The 22,467-nt window shown below is 45.4% G+C and overlaps 1 protein-coding gene and 1 pseudogene across 1 annotated transcript in view; both read left to right on the top strand.

The window, feature by feature from the left end:
- Positions 1-22,467, top strand: part of LOC120616057 (MLX-interacting protein-like) — a 47,566-nt gene that overhangs the window by 10,391 nt on the left and 14,708 nt on the right.
- On the top strand, positions 19,982-20,100 carry LOC120616160 (uncharacterized; annotated as a pseudogene).

Here is a 22,467-nt window from a genome sequence, read left to right as displayed (position 1 = left end):
GTGGGGTTTTTTTAGAAAATTACAGTCCCCCCAAAATAGTTAGAAAAGTGACATTCTTTTACATATTTGTGAAGCTCTTTAATGTTTAATTAGAACAGAGCTGGAAGCTCATCTGCTTTTGCATTCATCTGTGGTGCTATCACGTCTGGAAAACTTCACTGTGTACTCCTGAGAGAATGAGAGTGAAAAAGGCAAATAACCTCAGGATTATTTTGAAAATAATTTTGATATCAGGGACCCCTGAAAGGGTCTCAGGAATCCTCAGGGGTTTCTAAATAACACTTCGAGAACTGCTTAAATAAAATGGGTTGATGGATGGGTAGATGAATTTGTGATAGAGTAAATGTATTAGCGTCAATTGTAGCATCCAGGTGGTGGGCACGTGGGTGTTCACTGTACAGTTCATTCAGTCTTTCTGTGCTGGAAAATGTTCATAATGTTAGAAAAATGAGGAAGATCGCATTTATTTAGAGTCACCACTGTGGCTTTATCATGGGCAAATAAATGCTTTTTACTATCGAAAATAGCCTTTGGAATGAAGCACTATCCCAGCCGCAGCGTGGGTGACAATGACAACATCGCGATGAGCTAAGAAGCCAGACACAGAGGACCACCTGTCGTCATCCCATGTATGTGAAACGTCCAGAATAAGCAAACCCACAAAACAAAAGATAGGGAAGTGGTTGCCGGAGGAGAAAGGGATGCATAGTTATGGCTCATGAGTATGGATTTTTTTTGAGGGAGTGACGAAGATGTCCTAGAATTAGAGAATGGTGGTAGCTGAACATCTCTGTGAATATACTAAAGCCCACGAACACGTTTAAAGGGTGGATTTCGTGGTGTGTAAACTATGTCTCAATAAAGCTGTTATGTAGAGAAATATTCAAAACAGTTCAGGTTTTCAGCGTTATCTTTAGGGACTCTGACTTGGGAAGCCCATACGAATGTATGATCTTAAAGATCTTGAATATGTCCATGTCCAGAAAATCCCTGATTCTCTATCTTTCATCTCTTCCGTGCACAGTAAGTGAGTTGTTGGGAAAGCGAGCGGGCTGCCCTGAGCGTTTCCCCTACATTAAAATCCACTCCGGAGTCGGCCCTGCCAGCATGCCCTGCGGGGCGCCGGATCGCCCTCTGTAAGGTTATCCTGTTAAGACCTTTTTCCCTCTTTGTCGGTCAGGGGTCATAAACCAGTGCCCACAAGGGCCAGGAAGTAAAGTGGGCCATCTGTAAGGCTAAGAGGACCTTCGCTCTCTTTTCTTTTCTGCCTTTGGATAAAATCATGGTTACAGAGAAAATTTTTTATTAAAACATACGATCATAAATTGGAATGACTTGGTTGACGTGATGGAAGGCGGTAGGGAGCGGTGGGGTCTGTGGTGAATCAGTGTCTTTGCCTGGTCTAAAAGGCACGGTTCCAGGTGATTCTTGCTTTTTTGGGATGTGAGCCCGGTGTTACGAGATCTGGCATATTTGAAAAATTGGAAGAAATCTAAATTTGTATGTGAGCTGTACTTTGAAGTTTTGGTCCAATCTATAATTCAATGTCTGAGAGCAGGTATTAGGTATTCCGGGGAAAGAATTTAATCCAGGTTGGATCTAGGTTAGAAGTGAGTCTTAGCCTAAGACATAGAATGTGTTGTGCTGTTTGCCACAGGTCAGCTCTGGCACAAGGAAAATCTTTTCAGGTGTTCTCATTCTTATGTGGACCTTTCGCTGGGTCTCTGTTAAAAGTCACAGGACCATAATTTTCTGAATACAAAATCTAAGGCTTCCTGGTATACCCCGGAGATATGCATGCTCCTAGTAGATAGTTACGCTGAGTTATGAGGAACTTGGGCAGTTATTTAAATAATCTTGCTCTGGAGGTGGAGGGTTGATTTTCCGTTTCATGAAATTCTTGGACCATACATAGGTACTCTTAGCTCAACGTTCCATTTCTGAGTGTTACCCCTTAACTTCACCGGCATGCTTGACTGGGGTGGGCCTGTTTCATGAGGTGATTCTGGGGTGAAGGAAAGAGGTAACAATTTGACTTAACTCCAGACAGTTGATTTGGCTATAGTTGAAACAAAATTATAACTTTGTCAGACTGAGGCACTGCTCTCTCTCTTGGCTCTTATTTAAAGTTTCTAACCTATACATTTGAGGCCTCTATTTTTACTTCTGCAGTGTAAGCGTGCGTATATGTATGTGTGTGTGCGTGCATGTGCGTTTGAGGTTGAAGGAGCAGACATGCCCACATTAGAACCCTCCCCCCACACGCATGCTCACACACATAAGTACAGCCATGCAGCCGCCTCGCGCACGTTCCTTATGCTCCCTAGCTCTCACGTTTTCTATCCATATTTAATCTGATCTATAATGGTGTTGGCAGATAGCTGAATGCTTCTTAAATGCCATAACTCTGCTTGTAAGCCAAATGAAGATAGAAGCTGGATTTATCAGAGGTGCGCTGCTTCCTCTGCTGACACATATTCACTGAAAATCTGGGGAATTTTTCCTCTAAGCGTAGGACTTACTTTTTGGAATTTGACTGTATTTTCAGGCCTGCTTCCAGGAAAAAAATTCCATCACACAGAGATAGCCACTGTCAGTTCCCTAGTGTGTATACTTCCAGACCTTGTGGGTTTTTCTTTTTCTTTTTTAGCATGGTGAGTGTATTTTATTTTTTTTCATTTAATAGATTGTGAATACCTTTCTAAGGCCCCAAATATTTATCTGCAATATTTTTTAGTGGCCGAATAGTATTTCATTGTGTGGATGTACTGTTATTTATTTAATCCCTCTCTCCTGGTCATTGATAACACGTCATGGTATTTGTGTATAACTATAAGGTGTTTCTGACCCCTCTTCTGTTCATCTCTGTCACTACCCCGGGTTGGCTACTTTCTCTGAAAATGTCCCTCTGCCTCCTCCTTCTTCCCGACAGAACTAACCCTTTACCTTGAGAACCATGCAGTAGGACTCTTGAAGAAAGGTGGCAGCTGGCATTACCTGCCTGCCCTGTCGCACCTTTCCACCCTCATCCCAAAGGTTTGTGTGGAGGAAGGTGGTAAGCAGGTACACAGCTGCAGAGTAGCCTTTGTTCTGTGCCCTGGGCCGCTGATAGGAAAGTTCCTTGCATTTTCACATGTGTCCCAAAGACCTGCAAGGGGGCAGGGTACACAATAAATAGTGTCTGACTCAAGCGTCAGCAGCATGCACGCCTGGACTGAGCTCCAAGCTTGCATGTCCATGTCATGCCTGCTGGCCGACAGACCCCAGAGGCCAGGGCTTCGCAGGGATGTGAGCAGGTGGATGCATCCCTTGGCCTCTCGTTGTTCACAGGGAGGGAGAGTGTGGAGCTTCAGGAAAGACTAGGATTCCAGCTGTGAGCCTGCACAGCTGTGGTGAGCTCCCATGTGATGGGGAGCGGGTGGACGCATGTTTCTGTGAGTTACAAAACGAAACGCTAGGATACCTTAATACTTGGGAGGAAGAGCTGACTCAACTTTCTGGAAAACGATTTGAATACTTCCCGTTACATCAAGTCCAGAGATGTGCATCTCTGGCTTTAGCGACCTTACTCAGCAGCTTGCTTGATCAGCTGCGGGGTGTCTGTGCTCCTGTCTGTCCCCCGATCTGTACTGCTGACAGAGTGTGTTGGAGGGGCTGGGTTAAGACCTGAGGACTTTAGGTTTTAAAAACTGCATCTGGTCACTGACTCCCGAGGCCCAGTGGAGGGGCTAGGCTGCCCCATGGCACCCACAGTCAGCGGCTCCGTTCCAGCTCAGAACTCCTTACCGAGGCCTCCTCTCCGAGCCCAGCAGAGCCTGGCCCCGGCCTCCTGGCTCTGTCCCTCAGGCCGGTCACCTGTTTATTGGGCCAGTCTCTGTTTCCCTTCAGCTTTGGAATTCATAATTTTTCCCCCAAGAGAAACCTTGGCAGAAAGCTTTGTCCCATGAGAAAAAAAGCCTTATCATGAAAGTGAAGAACCCAGTTACCAGCTTAGCCTCTGGCTTGTCCTTGGTGTTGTCCTTGTATGGTACCTGAGAGCCAGCAGGCAGGTGCTGCTGGGGAGACTCACCTGTGGTCGGTGTGGCCTCCTCCAGATGCTTCTCCGAGCAGCCTGCCAGAGCACAGTTGAGCTGGCTTGGCCTGTAGGTTGCCAGCTGCTTTTTGCCCGATAACTTTGTTTGCTTATCTCTGTTTTTGCGCTTGTTGCTGGCTCCGTGGAGCTTTGGGTGTGTTTGTGCAGTACTTGGAGATGATTTGTAGGTTGCCCCTGATTTGTAAAATATGGGTGAAGTAAGCAGGGCAGGGTGTGGTGTGAGAAATATTGTAATCGGCTGGTTCTCCCCCCACCCGCCCCTCGGCCCCCCACCCACCCCCAGTTCTTTAGAATTTCTTTCTGTTTCTCACCCTAGAGGGCCCTGGGGTAGCAGCTTTCAGGCTCTCGTAAGGCTGGGAGCAGCCCTCAGGCTCAGTAGCTCTACGTCTTGGGGGTGCTGCCCCCGCCGAACTGACCAGAACATCGACCCACCAGCACTGTGGAAAAGCTTGACATTTTAGTCCCTGTTCTTTGTTGGCTAAGATCACTGGAAATGTATCAATAAGTGAGACTCAAGTATGTCCCGGGAGCTCAGCTCCATGATGGGTCGTCTGTGACTGACGGCTGGCCTGCCCCTGCTGTGTCACATGGGTTGGCTGGTGTTGGTTAAGGTGCGCTGCTAACTTTTCCTCCTTGTAGTGTCGCGGACTCGTCGAGTCCAGGGGGTAGAAAGGAGGAGAAGAGGGCAGGCTTTTCACCTGGCTCTCATTGGGAGGTTGCAGTCTCTTGACAAAGCCATCATTGTTTTGAATAAAGCACCAGTTGGTTTGGTTCGTGTCGCTCCAGTGCCCTGACACTGGCTGCTTCTCTTCCACCTCAGCCGCGTTCCTGGGGCGAGGCTGGGGAGGACTGCCCGCTCCAGAAGGGGAGCCCGCTTTCCCCTGCCCTCTGTGCTCAGCCGCATCCGAGGCCGACCGGTTAACCATTCCAGAATAGACAGCTGTCTCCTGCTCAGTGGGCATCCCAGGCCACTCCCAGCCCCCAGCTGGGCGGCAGCCATCGTGGCCTCTTGGCACGGAGCCTCTGGGAATCAGGCTGCTTGCTTGTGCCCTCAGCCTCACTTGGCACTCGCCTGCCCCGTACAGGAGACCACCTGCTCTGGCCAGGTTCCCCACCTGCTGTCACGGCTGACCTTCCCGCCAACCTTTTGGCCTGGCGTCTGCCCCTGTCATGTGTGTGATGCTTAAGGCTACAGAGTTAATGTGTAGAGTGAATAATTCCTCTAGCTGGACTCCCAGGTGCAGTCTGAAGACTGGGAGCCGAAATTCGGTGTTTGGGTTCTTTCTGGTGCTGACTAGGTCGCTTTGTCTCTCCTCTGCCCTCGTCCAGTTTCATATTTGTGTGGTCAGATCAGTCATCTCAGCTGTCCTTGTGGAAATCCCAGCCTCACGGTGAGGGCTGAGGGCGGCAGGAGCTCACATAGGGGTGGAGGTAGCTCTCACAGTAGAGTGGAGATTCAGACTCCATTTCCTCCAGAGTCGGGAGCTCATCGATGGCTCTCCAGATACAGAGTGGTTGCAAAGTGGCATTTGCAGAACGTAGGAGAAATGCAGAGTGTGGTAAAAAAAAAATATTTTTTAAATACTCTGGCCCTAGACAGCCAAGTTAAAGTGCTTTTTCTCAAAGATGGAGCTCCAAAGGCAGGAGGAGATCGTACACAGTAGACAGAGCTGGTTGGGAGGGTGGCAGGATGAGATGACCTCATCTACAGGGTTCCTACTCGGACATAGTCTTGGGAACCACTCACGTGGTACAACTGGAAGAGCCCAGAGGAATCTATCAGTACATCTAAATCACTTCTTTAGTTCAGTCTTTTGACTTTTGTGCCATTGAAGCTCGGTAGCTATTAACATATGTTTGCAAAAATATCCTGTTTGTCCTTATCTTAAGGATAGAGATGCTTTCGCTATAAGCCAGTTCTCCAGATCACATCGTTTATTTCATTAGTCATCTCTTTTATAAACTTAGATATTTTTAATGGAAAGTAGAACTCTCTTAAATGCATGATCTTCACTCCTTCTTGAACATATTGACTGTAATAACTTTTAATTACTTAGAAACCTATATCTGAGTATTATTTATTGTATTTTTATAATAACCTCTTGATTTTCTTGCTCCTCTACCCAGTGATCTCGGGCTCTCTTGTGGGTTTGGTTTTCAGATCTTTAATAACTGTCCCCTCCGGGCTGTTGGCTGCAACTGGCTCTGCAGTGTTTACCACTTACCCTCCCTTTTTGTCTGGTGCCTCCCACTTTCTGTTGGTTTGCATAACTTGTTAAATTGAGTGTAAAATAAGAGTAATTAACTTAGTGAGGGTTTAGAGCCTCTGAATCAAGTGCACAGACCTTTATTATCTATCTTGAATTTTTTCACTTTCTTCTGTATAACTAAATTAAGCTCCAGATAGCTATGAGATAATGCTATAGTATAAACTTGTCTTACAGAATAATCTTAAGCCATTATTTATCCATTAAGTCACTGAAATTTGTTGACCATATTAACTCGTATGTATGATAGAAATTATCTTCAAATCATGGTAAAGGGCAAAGATATTAAACTCAAGAAAATTAGTGTATTTTTATTTCTGAAATGTGGCAAATAAAAATAGCTCCAGATGAACCTGATAAATTGTGTCCCCTGGGTAATCATCGAATATTACTTTCTATTAATTATGAGATAGAAGTTCACTTTTGCCCTTTTTCAGAGTAGAGATAGTTTTGCGGAGGTCCCTCCCCAACCCTCCTCCTCATATAGAAATGCTACTCATATCAAATGGAGAAATCAAAGTTTCAGAAAGATAGAAACAAAGGAACAGAATCCTCTGGAACACACTTCTTGGAGTTATATGCCCTGTTATTTTGTTTCTGTGTCCTGTTCACTTTTTTCTGTACCTATGTAGGTAAAAATAGACCTACACGATCATTTTCCCTTGTCTTCTGAAGAGCAAAAGTTTTGAAGTTCAGTGTATTGCTTTTTCATAGTCATGATTTTTGTGTCCTATTTAAGAACTCTTTATCAAACCCAAAGTCTCTAAGATTTTTTGTAAGGAAGTTTTGTAGTTTTAGCAGTTATATTTAGGACTCTGATCCATTTGGGGTTAATCTTTGTATATGGTGTGAGGTAAGGATTGAGATTCAGTTTACTTAGTGAATCTTTTTAATCTGCGAATGTTCCTTTTTACAGCTCTTCTCATTCCACTTGTTTAATTATTTTCTCGAGATAAATTCTTAAATGTAAAGCTGTAATATCAAAATGTGTTCACACAGAAATCTTTGATATATGTTGCCAGACTGGTTTTCAAAAGTTGTACTAATTAGAAAAGACAACCCCTAGAACGGGAGAAAATATCTGCAAATTATATATCTAATAAGGGATGTGTATCTAGAATATGTAAAAAACTATACAACTGAAAAATAAAAAGATAAACAACCCAATTAAAAAACTGGCAAAGGACTTGAACAGACATTTCTCCAAAGGTGCACAGATGACCAATAAATGCATGAAAAGATGTTCATCATTTATCATTAGAGAAATGAAAATCAAAACCACTGAGATACTAATTCGCACCAGCTAGCATGTGATACGGATTGGCAACTGCCATGGGAATGTAAAACGGTGTAGTGTGTGTGGAAAAGTCTGGCAGTTCCTTAAAAAGTTAAACATAGAGGTACCATTTGTCCTAGCAATCACACACTAGGTAGATGCCCAAGAGAAAGGAAAGCCACACAGAAACTCGTGCACGAATGTTCACAGCAGCATTATCCACAATAGCTGAAAGGTGGAAATAATCCAAAGTGCCCATCAACTAATGAATAGATAAAGAAAATGTGACTTATCCATACAATGAACTGTTATTCGGCCATAAAAAGGAATAGAATACTTGGCTACGACGTGAATGAACACTAAAGATATGAAGTAGAAGGAGCCAGTCACCAAAAAACCACGTATCATATGATTCTAATTATACGAAATGTCCAGAACGGGCACACATACAGAGAAAGTGGACTAGTAGTTGTTTAGGACTGGGAGGTGATGACTAAGGGGTATGACATGTCTTTTTGAGATATGAAATGTTGTAACATTGATTGTGGTGATAATTGCACAACTCTGTGAATCTACGCTAAAAACCAGGGAACTGTACATTTTAAATGGGTGAGTTGTATGGTACGTAAATGATATCTCAATAATGCTGTTACCAAAAAAAAAAAATCTCCCAATTCATAGTCCCCCTAGCACTGCATAAGAGAGCCCATTCCCCCACATCCTTCCCAACTCTGGGTGTCATTACTGTAATTTTAAAATTTAAATCAGCTCTATTGAGATTTAACATGTAAACAATAAAATTCACCTTTTAAAATGTACAGTTCTATAGTTTTGACAAATGTATGCACATGTGTAACCACTACAGCCAAGATAAAGAACATTTTCATCACCCCAGAAGGTTCCCGGGTACCCTTCCCAGGCATCCTTCCCCATCTGTGTTCTCTCACCGTAGATTACATTTGTCTTGCCTTCTGTTTTGTATAAATGGAATCATGCAGTATGTACTCTTTTTGCCTGGCTTCTTTCGCTCAGCATGGCTTTAAGATTCATCTGTGTTGCCACATGTGTCAGTAGTTAATATTCCATTGCATGGATATACCAGTTTGTGTATCCATTCACCTATTGATAGACATTTGGCTTGTCTCCGTTTTATTGTTCAAAGCTGAATGTTCACGTACAAGTGTTGGTATGTACATACGTTTTCATTTCTCTTGGGGAAATGCTGGGTCATATGTAAGTGCATGTTTAACTTCATGAAAAAGTGCCAAACTGTTTTCCAAAATGTGTGCTGTTATTACTGTGCTTTTAAATATCTTTGTTAATCTGATAGGCAAAAAAACCCGGCATCTCTGGCGTTGTAATTTACATGTCTTTGATCTCTAGTGGGTTTATTATTCCCTGAATTTGACCATTTATTTTATATTTGTGAATTTCCTTTTGGTTTTTCTGTTTTGCTCTTTTTGAAGCTGGGATGTGGGTGCTTCTTTTTCCAATACTTTTTCAACTTTTTGTGATAAAAAAAAATCTTAGAAAAAAATTGGAAAATGGTACTGCCATCACCATTTTAGCCACCACCTACAGCTACATTTGTTAACTTTTTGTCGTACTTGCTTTATGTATCTGTCTGACTTTCAGGTGGTTCAGGAAAGAAGTCAGAGACAGCATAACATTTATTCCTAAGGGTAAAGATACTCACTTTTATAACCATTGTCATTTTCGTGCCAAAGGAAATATTAATTCATATAATATAAATCTGTATTAAAATACTCCAGTTGTCCTCAAAACGTCTTTTGTAGCTAGTTTTTATGAATCAGGGCTCAGTTGAGGCTTATACTTTGTATTTGGTTTTCATCTCTTTAGCCTATTTTAATCTGGGATAATCCTTCTACCTTTTCCTCCTTGACATTGACTTTTTGAAGCAACCGGTGCAGTTGTCTTGAAAAATGGCCCCCATTCTGTATGTGTTTTCTCGTCGTGGTATTTAACATGTTCCTCTGTCCCCTGTGTTTCCTGTAAACCACATGTTAGGCCTAAAAAGCTTCATTACATTTAGGATCAGCATGTTTTTTTTTTCTTTTGTGGTAAGTGCTTCAGATAGTCACATCAAAGGTCCACAGATGTCAGGTTGTTCCATTTTTAGTGACGCTAAATTTGATCATTTGGTTAAGGTAACTGCCAGATCTCTTCATTGTAAAGATGTTTTTCTCTCTGCAACTAGTAAATGACGTGCGAGCTTCACTGATTTTGTGGAACTCCTTAGACAGTGACGTGTTTTCACCATCTCCCTCCGTTCGGCACTTCTAATTCTGCTTATCGATTTTTTTATTTAGAAGAGATTCACTTTTATATAGTCAAACCACCAAATAATACGAATAATGTTTTCCCCAAACTTCCCTTTCCTCAACCCCTTTTCTTCATTTCTCCCTGTCTTTCTCTCCCCTCTTTCTTGTTCTGCTTTCCTTCAAAAACTGGTGTGACGTGACAAGGCAGCTCTTCTTTTCCATCATCTTTTTGGACTACGGAGTCAGAACGACGCTGAACCTAAATGTGAGGCGTGGATGAACTGGCGTTCCCCTCGCTGTCTCTTTTCCCCGGGACTTGGCACACTGCACCACAGACCCCGTCCCCCTGGCAAGGGGGAGGCGGCCGCGAGGTCGAGACTTTGATCCCTAAGGGCCAAACAGTCAGTGTTCTTGTCTTAACTTCTCTTATCAAAGCTCAGGATGAAGGAGGGAGGATTTAAACTCCTTGGCCTTCCCCTTCTTCATCGTTCCAACGGCCTTAAAACTAGTGCCTTAGCGTTCTAGGGCACCCATTTCTCATTTGGTACCCGTCATTATTCTTTCTTATGAAGTTGTAGAGTTATGGACTTGGAGCTCGAAGAGGCGCAGTGGTCAGCTGCATTGCCAAACGTGGCTCCCCGGGCCTGCCCGCCTTCCCCTGCAGCGCCGGCAGTGTTCAGGGCCTCGCCTGCGCCCCAGCATCCCCCCTTGCTCCCTCTCCCGCCCCTGTGGGTTTTCCACTCTCTAGCCTAAGTGTGCTTGATAACGGACGTTACGGACAGGCGCACCCAAGACCTGGCGATCAGTCGCCCAGCGGCAGCTTTGGGAAGTGAGGGGGCTGGGAGTGCAGGTGATGGGAGACCGTGAAACCCCCCAATTTCAATTCCCCTTGAAGAGCCATTAGGCTTTTCTACTATGTAGATACTCGTCCGTCGGGTAGAGTGAAATGTGCCAATAAAGGCGCTTGTGTCTGTGCCTCAGATAGTGGTGGGCTTCGGTTGCATCGTCACTGAAGAGTCTCTGAGCTCTAAATGGTAGTCCTCTCCTGCTCGCAAGGGCCTTTGCTCATCACGCAGCCCCAGCAGTCACTGGGAGGCTGGGCTACTGTGGCCTAGAGGCCCGCAGTTGGCGCTTCGTCACAGCGCAGAGAGCCAGAGCACTTCCCAACGCCCTGGGGAATGTCAGCTGAATGCGAAAATCCATCTCACTGAGAACTTCCTGTGTTCTTGTGTCTGGAACACAGGAAGTTCTCAGTGAAATGGATTTTCGCATTCATTTCATTCTTACCACAGCTCTGAGAAATAGGTTCCCCCACCCCCCAAAGAAATGAAGTTCAGAAAGGCCAGATGCCCAGGACCGCGTGTTAGGCAGGTGGGGACACCATCATCTTGCCCGTCTCCTGTGGCCTGCGGCAGGTAACAGGGTGATTATGAAAGTGTCCTCCCTTGAGAAAAGCTGCTCGCGTACCTCAGAGTCAGCCCTAACGGGACAGCACACTGTGTCTCCACCGTGAAGGTGGCCTGGCCCGAGATTCTGCAGGTACCCGAATTCCTACGACATCAGGACCAGCACAGGGACAGGATCAGATTTCTGCAGTAAAATCTGGGATTCGACTTGAGAGCAGTCAGGTGTTCGCCGTCCTCCTCACGCCAGGAGCGGGGAGCCCTCGCAACCACATGAAGACTCTGAAACTTTGCAGTTAAAAAATCAGTTCAGACAGTGGGCTTCAAGCTTCATTCAGAAGTACCTCTTTCCCTCCTCGCCTCCTCGCCCCCAAAATGCACACCGATCCCCAAAGACCTGTGGGATGAGAAAGCACGAAATCTTGCCGTTTGGTTCCATCTTTCATTATTTGCCACCGGCTGCTGCCCGGCCCGTTTGTTGTGAACGCGGAAGGGGAAAAGTCAGCACGTCGGGGACTTCGGTCTTGAGAAAATAAATATTTATCACTTTCTTGGCTTTTTTCCTGCTCCGCAGCTTGTTAAACTATTTGTGCCTTAGATATTGTCATTGTATTTTTGTCTGGTTTCCCAGGAGTCCTTGACGTAAGGGTGATGAATGAGATCTAAGTTACCTGACCTGATTTTTATAACACTGAGGTACCTGAAGGTGCGTTTACCCTCTCATGGAGCTTTAGAAAACATACTTGCCTTTGTAAGCATTTGCAACAGCAGTTAGGTTGGGAAATACTTACGCATCAAGATTAATAATACATAAAAGCCTGAGGTTAAAATTAGGATTTGGTAATAAACTGAAACTTCATCTTCCACTGCTGTTTTTAAGTGTGATTTTATGAATAACAAATTGTTGCTTTTGACAGAAAGGACATAGTGAAAATTTGTATATCACAAAGAGAAAGAGGTAGGTATTTTGAGTCAGATAAAGTAATATGTTCCTATGTCTCGGGAGACAGTGTCCTCAGAGGGGGTTCGTCTCAATCGGATCTGCGTAGAGACTGTGTTTCTGAAACAGCGTCCCGTCTGACCAAGACCATTCGCTTGCCTTTGATTTAGTGGGTCGGTCTCCAGCTCTCCTGCCCGTCCCAAACTCCTCTGCCACTTGGAAGGTTAACAAGCGTGCCTGGGAGGAGGATGAAACGAGGGAGAGATTTAGGGCGACAGCTGATTCTCAGTAGCAGATGGAAGGGAAATCATCTTTAGCACGCAAAGGTAAAACAGATTTGATTTTGGCATTTTTATTATGTGAGGAGGGCTGTACTCGGTTTTTTATTGGTTTGTATGCTTTTTTCAATCTCCTTCCTCAGAGATAAGCCAGGAGTCCGTGGTGATGGCGGGAGAGTTACAGATCTTTCTACTCTTTCTTTTGCTTAATGGCAGGTGGTGTTACCTCAACACACCGCTATTTTGGGTACCTCTCTCATTTGTGTTCTTTAGGGCCAGTGTCTCCCTTTTTGGGGACGAGTACAGTACTAGACCCTTAGAACTGGAAAGGAAGTTGGGATAAGCTAATTCAGGTCTCTCATCTAAAAAAACGGAAACTGGGGGCCAGGGAGAGGAAGTCACTGTCAAACAGAGATGGTACCCACGGAAGGTCTCACTGCTGTTTCACAGCAGCACTGGGACTGTGGTGCTGGATCCCGGCTCCTGGTCTAGTCTTGTTCAGTTCGTAATATATTATACGATTCCTTTTCGTCCATACTGTTCCTTCGTGTGCCCTAAAGTGAAGCAAACCTGGAAAAAGTGCTCATCAGTTTACGAAGATGTGTCATCTGACTTTAAACAGTGGCGGGGAGAAGGGGGGTGGAATGGGGGAACAGAAACCAGGACCAGATGGATGAGAACACGTCCATGGGCTTGTCTGGAGTTTGGCGAGGAGAACCTAAGCGTGGTTTCACAGAGGCCCCGCGGGAGGACCGGGCTCAGCGCAGAGCCCCGAGGCACGCAGCGCGTGAGGTGGGGCAAGGCCCACCAGCGGGGGCCGTTCTCGTGGAGAGTGGGGGTCCGTGGGCAGCAGGGACAGCGGAGTTTCGTTCTGGAGTTCACTCTACACATGTTGGGGACACTGTGCTGGGCATGGGCGGGTTTTGCTAAGTAGAGCAGGCGTGGTCACTGCCCCATGGGAAACGCAGTCCAGTTGTGGAGACACAGACAGCGGACACGTAAATGGGTGATGGTGGGTCGTAGTAGTGCAGGGTGTGGTGAGGGGCATAGTAACAAATCTACCCAGGAGGGCCCTTGCTGGATGCTACTATTTGGAAGATGGAATCAGTCGGGTAAATGAGGTTCTTGTTAGAACCAATGTGTGCAGCTCCAGGGGACTCGACCTTGGGGAATATTTAGGGATTCTATTCAGGGGACCTCTGAGGGCATTCCAGCCGGGGAGCAGTGTGAACAGCATGCAATGTCAGGGGCTCTCCGGCTTGCTGAGTGGGAAGGAGGCAAGAGGGGAGGAGCCCAGAGAGAAATCGGGACAGCTAGTGTACAGGCCTGGAGGACACGCATGGAAGGGAGCAGAAGCGGGGAGGGGAGCACGAAGAGCCGAGGACCAGCCCCGAAGACACCAGAGTTAGAGGCTGCAGGACGGTGGGGGAAAAGCTGGTTGAGGAGAGACCCAGCAGGAGCAGCCGGAGTGGCCAGACGGCCTGGCCAGACGGCCGGGAGCGAGACCAGAAGGCCAGGAGGGGGCTGAGGCATGGGGACCAGGGAGAGGCGTCAGATGTTGCAGGGACCTCTGTTGGGATGAGATCTGAAAGTGACTTTTGGATTTGACAGTGCGGCTGTTATCAGTGAGTGTCCTGGGCAAGAGCAGTTTGGTCGGCTTGCTGAGGCAGAAGCCGGGATCCATCCGTGTCAGCGCTCCCCACCCCTCACTCCTGTCTGCTCACACGTCACCTTCGCAGATCACCCTATATAAATAGCACCTCCCAGTGCCCTCTCCACCCGGCTTTTGCTCCATACCGCTGAGTACTCGTGATAGCACATATGTGGTTGTTTACCTGTCTTTCCCTGCAGAGTATAAGCTCCATGAGGCTAGAGACTTGGTTTTGTTTGCTGCTCTATTTTTAGCATCAAGAACAGTGCTTAATAAAAGAATTGAGTGGCCAAATCAGGATAGTGTATGAAGAAAGTGGTATTTCAGCCAGATTAATCTGGCCACAATGTTCATGCTGCATGTGGCCCACATCCAACCTTATCGTCAACCCATTCCCTTTGTTAAGCACCATTTTACATAGGGCATTGTCATAAGTGCTGCACAGAATTCACTACTAGCTCCAGCTCCTGGCCCCAGAAAGGTTAGAATTTGATAGATGCACCCATACTGACTTTAGATAACTTACCATATTGTCACTGTGATCCTAGTTATCGTCAAAGTCAAGGTTGGAGTTTCAGACTCAGTAGCGAACAGATTCCATGGGTTTTCCTTAATAGTCAAAGTTGACTTTTAGAACAGGAGCCAATGCTTTTAAAGCCTATTTATAGGTCTTGGCTACCTGGAGAGTGTTAACCTTATCCTTTGAAATGCATCAGACAGCTTCAGATTTCTCTGCCTTTTAAGTAGGTTATGTAGCTGGCAGTGCCTTGAAAATGACTAATAATGGCGGTAATAACAAACTTATTTCTTGCCAATCTTCATAGGAACTCAGAAACATTTGCAAACATGCTCTATTTCCATTACATCTCTGGTAGCTGGTTTCTGTCGTCCCTGCTCCACATATGTATTCTGGCCTGTGACCTTTGTTAGTTTATTTCCTCTTTAAACCAGGTGTTTGCACTGGGGTGGATTTTTTATTCTTTACATAAAAAATCTTAACCTTAGTGAATATTTGAACCTACTAATTACCTTTTCCCGTCAGTGAATGAAAGTGCTAGGGAAAGGCTGTATTCTTTGCGGGTTGTTTGTTCCTGGCACTAAATATGGTAGGTAGAAACCTCTCGCTTGTATCTGTGGCTTAGCTGCTTGGACCAGGTGAGGGTGGTGGTTAGGATATCAGCTGGGTGGGGCTGCGCTGAGTATAATAAAATGTGGCTAGTGCTTGTGTTTGGGCGTGTAACTATGTGATTTTGTTGGTCTTGCTGGTTTCTTTTTCTATATTTTCTTTTTACGTTATTTTTAAATGTAAATAAAAGTATTATTAGAAATGCGAAGGACACATATGAAGAAACTAATAGAATACTAGATAGCTTCAGAGTTCTCTAAGTAAGGTAAGTAGCTTCAATAATTGGAAAAACACACTCTGGCCTAGGATGGGCATGACCCAGTTGGTCTGGGCCGTGCTGCCCACATTATTTATAAGTGCAGCCCGAATCAAAATATGAAAATAGTTTACTCTTGAGATTTGACAACACAATTGTCAAGTTCACATGGAAGATTAAATAGGCAAGAATTCTCAAATCTGTTTTAAAAAATGATGGGACTGATCTTACCTAGATAATAAAGTATATCACAATTTATAATTATTAAGTCAGTGTAACACTAGCACAGGTTTGGACATGAATCAGTGCTACATGAGGCCCTAGAACAGACCCTATTGTAATATATGTTCATGGAAGTGTCAAAAATTAGTGGGAGAAGATGAGCCAATCAGCTAGCTGGTTAGAATTTATTTTGGTGAGCTGTGTGAAGAACTAAATTGATTTTCCCCCTAGATAAATCAGAATTAAATGTAAAAAGGGAAACCATTAAAAACATATACACAAAACACCGAAATAAGTAGGGTTTTCAGAAGTGGTGCCAATTATATATATGGGAACGTGGTGTATGATGAAGACTGAATTTTAGTCTGTCAGGAAAGGTGGGTTATTTAGTAAGTAGATAGGAACCATCGGGTAAAGTGGGATCCCAGTATCATTCATTACACCAGATGGAGTCAAGAGTCAAATGTAGAAAGTGAAGCTATGAAAATATGGAAGATCTATGTAAAAGTGAGGCAGTAAATAAACTAGAAGAAAATGTAGACGAGTGTTTTCACAATCTTGGCATGGAAAAAGACTTTTTAAGTAAGACACAAAAAGAAGTAAAAGAAAGGACTTTAAAATTTTGACTATGTGAATGAAAAAATTCTACTAAAAATAACAACAAAAAACCTACCATATATTGAAGAGTTAAGTAGAGCAAAAACCAAACCATAACAAACCATAAGTAGCCAAGGAAAAGATAAATAGTCAAGACAGGCATATCAACTCTGTCATGTGTGCTGCAGACATTCCCACCAAATTAAGAGTTCTCAAACAGTAGAAAACAAGCAGAAGATATGCAGACAGTTAACAACAACAAAAATCCAATGGCTAATACACATGAAAAGATACTAATAAGTGGGAACCAAAAAGTCAGTGAACTAAATTTTTGCTTGTCGGGTTAGCAAACATCATTAATACCTAATACGAGTAGTGGTTTGGGGAAATAGGCAGTATTCACTGTTACTTAGTGTGAACTTTGAAAAATTCTTTGGCTATAACAAACTTATAAATGTACGCATACCCTCTGATTTAGCTTTCCAATTGCTAAGAATTTATCTCACAGAAGTGGTTGTGTAATTGCACAAAAATGTAAGCAGGATGTTCACCGTAGCATTGTTTATAATAATGAAAAATAGAAACAGCTTGTGTCCATTAATATGAACAAGTGTTTATGGAGAAATAGTTAAGTAGATTGGATAAATATATACAGTAGAATATTTTATAGCTAATAAAATATAAAACTATGTTTATTGGCATAAGATGTCTGTGACCTGAAAGTGCAAACTGGGTTAAACAAAATTATAATCCCACATATTTAAATATTGTTTATTCACATATTTATATGAATATATATGATTAGATAAATATATATTGCAAGGACTTGGGGGCCAACTACAAGGTTAGAATAGGCTACGAGGCCGCCCTCACTTGTAACACCTATTGCAAGTTGGGGGGCGCCTCAAAACCATCCTCAGCATCAGTAGTTGTCTGACAGGACTCAAGACTCACTGAAAGCTGGTACATGAGTCACAGTGACAGCTTATTACGGGGAAGATTCAAACTGAATCAGATGCATGGGGCAGAGTCCAAGAGGGGACCGTGGCAGTGCTCTGGTTGTCCTTCCTGGATGGCATTACCTCCTTCCGGCCACGATGTGTGACACTGTGCACAGGGTATTGCCGACCAGGGAGCTCATCTGAGTGTGTGGCACCAGGGCTTTTACGGCTGGAACACAGCTGCCCTGTGTGGCTGCCCTGTGGCTGGCTTTTAGTCTCCTGGAGACCCTCTGGAGATCGGACCTGATACCTTGTGGCCCAAAGCCTTCAAGCCCCCATGGCAAATCACATCACAAGGCTGTCCTGTGGTCCAAACCCCCAAGCGAACAAAGACACAGGACATTCCACGGGCCTGGAGGTCACCTCCCAGGAGCTGAGGGCAAAGGCCAGACTTCTCTTTGGTTAAGGTTATTTCTTCCCTACCCAATATTATCATCAAAATTTAATGTCGGTTATTTCTAGGTGGTGGAATTGCAGTGACTTTGCTTTTGTTCTTTGTACTATTCTGTATTGTTTGACTTTTCTTTCAGTGTGGGTATGTGATCTATTTAAAAATCGATAAGACAAAAAGCTATAAAAGAGTTTAGAATGAAAAGTATATCTCTGGATGGGGTGGTTGGGCAGGCAGGGAAGCAATAAAAGAAATCATAAAGAAAGACCAGTTGATAGGACTACACAAATATATAACCTACTTATTCAAAGACGTTCTATAATAAAAAGAAGTTAAACTCAAAAACTTAGGGGAAACATTTGCATAAACATCACTTAATAGCCTTAGTATTTCAGAATTACCCACTAAAATAGCAAGAAAAAAACGACTAACATTTCAACGGATGGTGAAAATGGAATAAGCTCTGTAGTCTTGTTAGCAGTAGTGCCCCAAAGCCCATTTCCTGGTTCTGAGGTTGCGCGGCAGCCACAGGAGATGCCCCACAGGGAAGCCGGGAAGGGTAACAGGGCTCTGCACTGCTTTTTGCGACTTCCTGTAAATCAAAATATTTTGAAAAAGATAAAGGGCAGAGTTTATAAAGGAGACACATGGCTAATACACACATTTTTTTAAGCGTTAAAATTTATTAACAAATTATTAAAATGTCTTAGCAAATATTAATAAATGGAAGTGACGCACCACCCATTCCTCTTATAAGTCTTGTCCTGTCCCCAGTCCTGAGGAGTCAGGAGTACCTTAGGCTCTGGAGTCAAAGTTACTCATAAACAAATGTGTGACTGTGACTTTAATGGTGCCCAGCCCAGCGCCCCTGCTCCTGCCTGAAAGTCCAGTTATGGCTAGAACCTGACAGGAAACTCCAGGCTTCAAAACTCAGGAATGTGCCCGAGAATCAACTGAAACTCAGGAACATGCCCCGGCTTTAATTGGCACTCGCTCTGCCACGCCTGGTCCTTTCACACCTACTTATAATCCTCCGGCTCCCTTGTCAGGTGGACTCTGTCATCATTTCACCAAAGGTGGGGCTTGGACAGCTTGTGTCACTTGCCCAGAAATGGAAACCACTGTATTTCCTCCTTTGCTTGGAAACAGTATAAGCATGGCAGTGTCCGTCCCCAGGTGGAAGGCCAGAGCACAGGAGGGAATGCTCCCGGCAAGGACACAGGTCACCAGCGTCCGCAGCAGGGTGAAGGGGAAGTGACCACTGCAGCTAGTCCAGTTTTGCCCGGCTGCAGCTCTGTCGGTTGCTCTGATTTTTGATGGTCATGAAAACAGTTACACCCTGCTTTTCACGTAAAACAGACAAATACGAACCTGCTCACACACGTGGGCGGATGCACACCTAGACACACCAGCAAACCCACACAGGCAGGTGTGCTCTCTCACACCCACACACAAACACCATACACATCACACCCACATACACACCACACACACCACGTACACATCACACACACGCCACAGGCGCTCACTCACCTCGTCAGTAGGACAGGCCTGAGACGAGGACTTCAGGAGCCCGCGTTCCTGCCTTGCTGCCATCACCCCCAGAGCCTGCCTCTCCGACAGGACTCGTCTTTGAATAAAAAAAAGCCACCAAGTGACCCACGAGGAGGATGAACGCCTGGCCTGGCCATGGGAGCAGGGCCTGAAGACCTCCCAGGCCTCCTCTGGGAGGAAGGAGCCTCCGCTGGGCCGCGGCCCAAGGCAGGGCCCACGGCTCCAGGCGGTGCCCTCCTGCCCCCCTCTCCTGTGGCTGCGCCCCGTGTCTTGGCTCCACAATGAACCTTTGTCCGTCTGGAGCCTGTTAGTTTTGGCTCCTAACAGCCTGTGGAACCAGGCCCAGATCCTAGAGACCGCTCCTTTGAAGAAAAAGCATCAGAGTCCTGGATGAGACCAGCCTGAGTTATCCATCCACTCACTCATTAGAGAAACCACTTAGTAGCCATTATCCTCACGTTTGGATCCGGTGCACAAAATTGACTTGCACAAATTTTACATCTGTTCATGTGATTCATTGTCTTCTCCAATTAACTAGAAGCCCTATAAAAGGCTGGGACTATATCTGGTCTTTTTCCTTTGTTTATTAAAAAAAAAAAAAAAGAATAATACATGCGTATGTTACATTTAAATAACGTAAAACAGTCTACGACCGTGCCACCCTGAACAAGCCCAATCCCGTCTGATCTCGGAGGCTAAGCAGGGTCGGGCCTGGTTAGTACTTGGATGGGAGACCACCTAGGAAGACCAGGTGCTGTAGGCATAAAAAAATTTTAAAAAATAAAAGATTGTAAGCTGACAAGGTCCTTGAAATCTGTGAGGTCAAGCAAGGATTGCCTCACCTAAAAAAATAAAAAAGTAAAAAAATAACATAAAACAGTAAATGGTGAAAACTAAGCCTCCAACCGAATCCCTTAATTCAGCTCTCGGAAAGGAAGTCGCCGTTTCACTGTTACCTGTCTCTTGTGTACCTTTCCTGAGACCGACCAGCTGTCTTCCTGCCCCTCCCGTCCGCCCTGCCTGTGTGTCTGTGTGTGTATCTGCCTGTTAAAAGTACCGATGGTGGCCACACTGTATGTGTATGTGCACCTTGTTTTCCCACTTGACGCATCCTGCAGATCTTGGCTGTGTGTCGGCACGTGTAAGCGTGTGTTGTTGGGTTGCCCCGCATGCCCCCCTGTGCGGGTCTCCCACAAGTTTAAACGGTTCCCCTCTGATGAACATCTAGGTCATTTCCAGCCTTTTGCTGCCACAAACAGCCCTGCAGTTGGGTGCCTTCCGGTGTGTCTGAACCCGTGTGCAGGCCGGCCCGTGGGATCGACTCCCAGCATGGAGTTGTGAGTCACAGAGACGCGCGTAAAATGTTAGTGGGCCGCCATCCACCTGCCCTCCCACAAAATTCGCCATGGGTTTTGCCCACCGTTATGGCCCCGGAGCCAGCTTAGTGATTGGACCTGTCTCCCCTGCCGGAGTTCTGGCCTGACTGGGGATGCAGTGAGTCGCTTCGCAGCAGCACCGTGCACTGTAACCGCAAGGCGAAATGGCTCTGGTGTTTATCAGTGGATGAAAGAGTAAACGATGCGCCCTGCCCATCCAGCACAGTATGATGAGGCCCTAAAGAGGAATGAGGTACTGCCTCTTGCTCTGACACAGACGAACCCTGAAAATGTTGTGCTAAGTGAAAGAAACCAGACACAAAAGCCACACGTTTTGTCATTCTGCTTATATGAAATGTCCAGAAGAAACAAATTCGTAAGTGACAGACAGTAAGTATACTCCTGGTTGCCAGGGCCTGGGGAAGCAGGTAATGGGATAGGGTTTCCTTTTGGGGTGATGAAAAAAGTTCTAAAACTAGGTAGCAGTGGTGGTCGCAAAGCATTGCGAATGTGCTTAATGCCACTGAATTGTACGTTTTAAAATGGTAAATTTTGTGTTATATGCATTTTACCACAATAAAAAAGAGTCAGCAGATTCCGGCTAAAATATTACCTTCAATGTTGATCAAGCTGAGGAAGTGGCTTATAACTGAACCCCAGACTGCCTTCCCAGGCTGTTCCAGCTAGCCCTGGACTAGGACAGGCCTCCCCATCCGCCAGCCTCTGTCGACATAAACATCAAGGAAAAGTGGAACATTTCAGCGAGCGAGGAGGAAGATGACGAGAACCCCAAAATGTTCCCTGTCTGTTTGGTTTCTAGCATATGGGGTTCGATCTCTCTCTGTATCTTTGCACCTGCTTCGTTGTGCATAATTGAAGCTGTATGCCTAATCCGACTTCTCCGAGAAGGTGCTCGTGTGCTCGCATCTCCCCACTTCGTCTTCAGTAACAAAGCAGGGGTGAGGTTGGTTTGTTTTTAAGCCCAGTGGTTAGCTCTCTCCGAACATTGCAAGGCACCAACGGTGGCTCTGTTCCCAGGAGCCCTCAGTGTCCCTTTATAGCCCTTCTGCTGTTGTCCTCCGCAGCCATCTCTGGATACATGACAGAGAAGTGGCCTTTGAATCTGGGCTTTAATGTGAGGAAACTGACTCTTATAGAAAATTTGGGGAAGACAGGTTTCCCCCTTAAGGAAATAAAGAGGTAGGGACTGTTTTCTGTTTTGTTTTTTTCCTGGAACCACCTGCCGGCTACATGTCAGGTTGCAGAAAGACCTTGCTGAGGAGGGAAAGAGGGTTGGTTTTGCCAAACTATGGGACCTGCCATACTCTGGTAGGTATCTGCTCCCCAGCCTGGTCTAGAAGCACCCCGCCTGTCCCCCACCCTCCAGGCTCCAGCCACACTGGGTGTTTCCCGCCACCTTGACCAGCGTGTCCTTGCTCACCTCAGGGCCGTCACAGGCCAGAAGGGACGTTGCCTCCCAGCCCTTGGTTCAGCTAAAGGTTCCTTATCCTCTAGGCCTTAGCTTGGATGTCATTTCCTCCAGAAAGCCACTCCTGACTGCTCAGACTGGCCACTTATGCTGACCGTGTGCTCCCATGGCCCTCTGCTCCTCTTTGCAACTCAGCACGTAGACAGGACTTGTGCCTCAGCGACCTGGATGCTCCACAAGGGCAGGGGGCCTCATCTGTCGCATCTGTCCCTGTCCTTAGTTCTTAGCACACGTGCTAAGCGTGAGCTCATCAAAGGAGTAAATG

Source organism: Pteropus medius, unplaced genomic scaffold (assembly GCF_902729225.1).
Source record: "Pteropus medius unplaced genomic scaffold, Ma_sr-lr_union100, whole genome shotgun sequence".
Lineage (NCBI taxonomy): Eukaryota > Metazoa > Chordata > Mammalia > Chiroptera > Pteropodidae > Pteropus > Pteropus medius.
Note: the sequence above shows the minus strand (reverse complement) of the source record. Positions and strands in the feature narration are given on the sequence as shown.